This window comes from Asparagus officinalis, chromosome 3, assembly GCF_001876935.1.
Source record: "Asparagus officinalis chromosome 3, Aspof.V1, whole genome shotgun sequence".
Lineage (NCBI taxonomy): Eukaryota > Viridiplantae > Streptophyta > Magnoliopsida > Asparagales > Asparagaceae > Asparagus > Asparagus officinalis.
Genome location: NC_033796.1, coordinates 28,899,864 through 28,903,606, shown reverse-complemented (window position 1 = coordinate 28,903,606; position 3,743 = coordinate 28,899,864).

Sequence of the window (3,743 nt, the reverse complement as noted above, 5' to 3'; positions counted from 1 at the left end):
GCCAATTCTTGGAGCACGTAAAGCAGGTGCTGAGCGCGTGACAAGTTGTTGGCTTCAATAGCAGCAGCTAAGGGATTCAGTAACTGCTCTGCCCACCGAACCTCCTTGCTGTTGTTACCGGAACTGCCACCGCTGAGCTTACCGGGGGCCTTCCGACCAGTAATCGGTGGTTTCCGGTGAACTTCACTATCTGAAGAGTTGTTGCCTTCTGTTTCTTCAGTAGCAGCTGGTTTCCTTCTCCGCTTTTTCGATGGCTCTGCAGGCGAGTTAGCGGGGCCTGAAGGGGAAGCAACGGTCGATCCAGCTGGCGGGAGGTGGAAGAGGTGGCCTGGGTTCGGGTCTGGCGACTGATCGGCCCACCAATCGCAGTTGGCGAAATCGTAATTATCGTCGAGAAAGGAGGGAAGGGAAGGTATGGAGTCTTCCAACCAGTCCAAGAGGTTATGATGTTCAGTTGTCATTATTGGAATATTACGTTTAGAAAGAGAGATACAAATAATAGTGAGTGATTTGAATGGGCGAGAGTTTGGGGGTTCTGGGCTTTTGACTTAGAGAGAGAGGGAAATGGATGGGAGATGAATGCTAGGATGCCTGCAACCTTGTAGGAGATCTTTGGTTGAAGCATTTGGGATTGGTTGATTAGATTAGTAATTTAGAGAGAGAAGGTGGGGGATTAAGAATATATTAAGGTTGCTGTTGGATGTTTGATTGGAGGTTATAAGGTTGGGTCTTGTACTTGGGTTGATTAATTAATGGGAGATTTGAGAGGGATGGGTGTTGGATTCCTATTGGATCTTTATTAATATAAGCACATCACATTATTGGAAGATACAAGTTATAATGGGAACAAGGTGAGTTTTTGGAACTTTGGGATCATGGTCTATTGGGTTAGCTAAGATATAGCCACTTGTACATGAATTAGTGTTTAATTTATAACCATTTTGTTTGTTTCACTCATATCCAAGAGTGAATTAGCCCTGTGAAACTTATCATATGATTTCTTGTATAATTTTTGCTGTAGTGTCATTTACTTCTAGAATTAGGGACAGTCCTATTGCAAATCAGAGTATTTGAGGGGTTATAAAACCATGTTTGTCAGAAAATTGGGATTATAAAATCAAAGCAACAGCTTTAAAAAAAAGCCCCGTAACTTGAGAAACAGGACAGCTTCAAAACATAATATACAGACTTCTCTGTTTTTTCTCTTGTTTCTTCCTGCGGCACCTCTATTTCATGTTTCTCCTATTTCGGTATTTTAAATGTAAAACGTGGCTCACTAGTTTGCTAATGAGGGGTGTTAGAGGCACACCATGAGGCACACCTCCGGTCACACTCCCCCACCTGCTACAGTGCAGGGGGGCCTGTTGAAAAAGGTGTAGATCAAACTCACCTCCGGCGACGAAGAGCTCCGGCAGAGTCAATGGAGTGAGCGTGAGTGGGCCGAGAACTTCAGGCGAAGTCGACGGCAGAAACCCCAGTGCGAACGCTGACCTGTTCTTGCGCGTTTTGGCGGCTCGAGGCTCTGCGTCTCGCCTTCCCCTTTCGACCTCTGCGTTCCGTGCTGAGCTGGGTCTTGAGCGACCTCGCGTATTCGTGCGAAAGGGTTGGCGTCGACAGCGACCTCGGCGTTTCTGGATGCGCAAGCTGGCGTCGAGTAGCCGCTGGCGACAGGCTGTCGCCGAGCTTCCTCCTCCTCATCCGCCTATAAAAGAACCCATCCCTAGGGTTTCGGTTGCTGAGCCTTCCCCCTCTTCGATTTGTTTTCTTCCCTGGCGGCGTGCTGATTTTTCCTTTTTCTTCTTCGTTCCCTCTTTTCTCCAGCGCTCAGAATTTTGGTTTTTGAGGGAGAATTAAAAGGGATTTAGAGGAGAGAGAAGATCATTAAAGAGATTTAAAGAGGGTATTTATTGTGGGGTTATTCATTTATTCTCAAGTGAGAATTGAAAGGCGCTTCATACCTTTTGATTATTTAACACTGTAGCTACAGTGTTTATCAGAGAAATCTTCGTTTGAGATTCGCTCCCTAAATTGTAATTTTTGTTTAATTAATAAGGAAAATTTATCTGTGTGGCGTCCCGAGGACGTAGGCAGTTGCCGAACCTCAGTTTAATCTTGGTGTACTTTTTCTATTACTGCGTTTCCGTTGCAATAGGCGGTTTAGGCTTTAAATCCCAACAACTGGTATCGAGAGCGTATGAACGCTAGAGGAAGATCAGATTCAGTGGGAGCATGGCCACATGATGAGGCAAAACTGACGACTTTGAGAATTTGATGGAACAGATTTTGGATTTCTTGGAAATGCAGATAGAGGTTATCTGTATCAGAAAAATCTGTTATCAACACTATTTTATTTCGGGGAAGCAAGCCAGATTCTATGAACGGAGAGAGTGGAACCTTCTAGATAGACAAGCCCTCGGAGTTATCAGATTGACGTTGACTCGTAATGTTGCTTTCAACATAGCGAAGGAGAAGACCACGGCGGGTCTTATGGCAGCTCTCTCAAACATGTATGAGAAGCCATCAGCCGCGAACAAAGTTCATTTGATGCGGCGGTTATTCAATCTGAAAATGGCGGAAGGCGCGTCAGTAGCACAACACCTCAATGAACTTAATACGGTTACAACCCAATTGAGTTCTGTTGAGATTGAGTTTGATGATGAAGTTCGGGCGTTGATACTTTTGTCTTCCCTACCAGAGAGTTGGAATGCTACAGTCACAGCTGTGAGTAGCTCGTCGGGAAAGAAAAAGTTGAAGTTTGACGACGTTCGTGATTTGGTTCTCAGTGAGGAGATCCGACGGCGAGAGACTGGTGAAGCTACAACCTCTTCAGTATTGCATACAGAGTCAAGAGGTAGAAATTCAACCAGAGGAAACGGACGAGGAAAATCAAACTTCAGAGGTAGATCAAAGGACAGGAGGTCCAAATCAAGGAATCCAAGCAACAGCTCGAAGGCTATCGAGTGTTGGAATTGTGGAAAGACCGGGCATTACAAGAATCAGTGCAAGAGCGCACAGAAGGAGAAGGAAGCGAAGGCAGAGGTGAATGTCACCTCCACTTCAGGAGGAGACGACGCATTGATATGCTCTTTAGAGAGCAAGGAGGAATCTTGGGTGTTAGATTCAGGAGCGTCATTTCATGCTACCTCTCAGAAAGAATTCTTCGAGAAATATACCCCCGGAAATCTTGGATACGTATATCTTGGTGATGATCAACCATGTGCTATTGTGGGCAAATGCGTGGTGAAAATTAAGTTGAACGGGTCAGTATGGGAGCTGAAGGATGTCAGGCATATTCCCGACCTGAGAAAAAATTTAATATCCGTAGGCCAGTTGGCTGGCGAAGGATACACCACAACCTTCCATGGAGATGATTGGAAGATCTCAAAGGGCGCAATGACAATTACCGGAGGCAAGAAGACTGGTACCCTGTATATGTGCAGCAGGCAATGAAACTTCAAAGCTGTGGCACCAGAGACTCGGTCATATGAGTGAGAAGGGGATGAAAATCATGCACACAAAGGGAAAACTCCCAGGACTGCAGTCAGTGGAGATGGATATGTGTGAAGAATGCATACTTGGAAAGCAGAAGAGAGTCAGCTTTCAGACAAGTGGCAGAACCCCCAGGAAGCAGAAGCTAGAGCTCGTTCACTCAGATGTGTGGGGACCAACAACCACCGCGTCCATTGGTGGAAAACACTACTTCGTGACTTTTATCGATGATCACTCTCGGAAAGTGTGGGTCT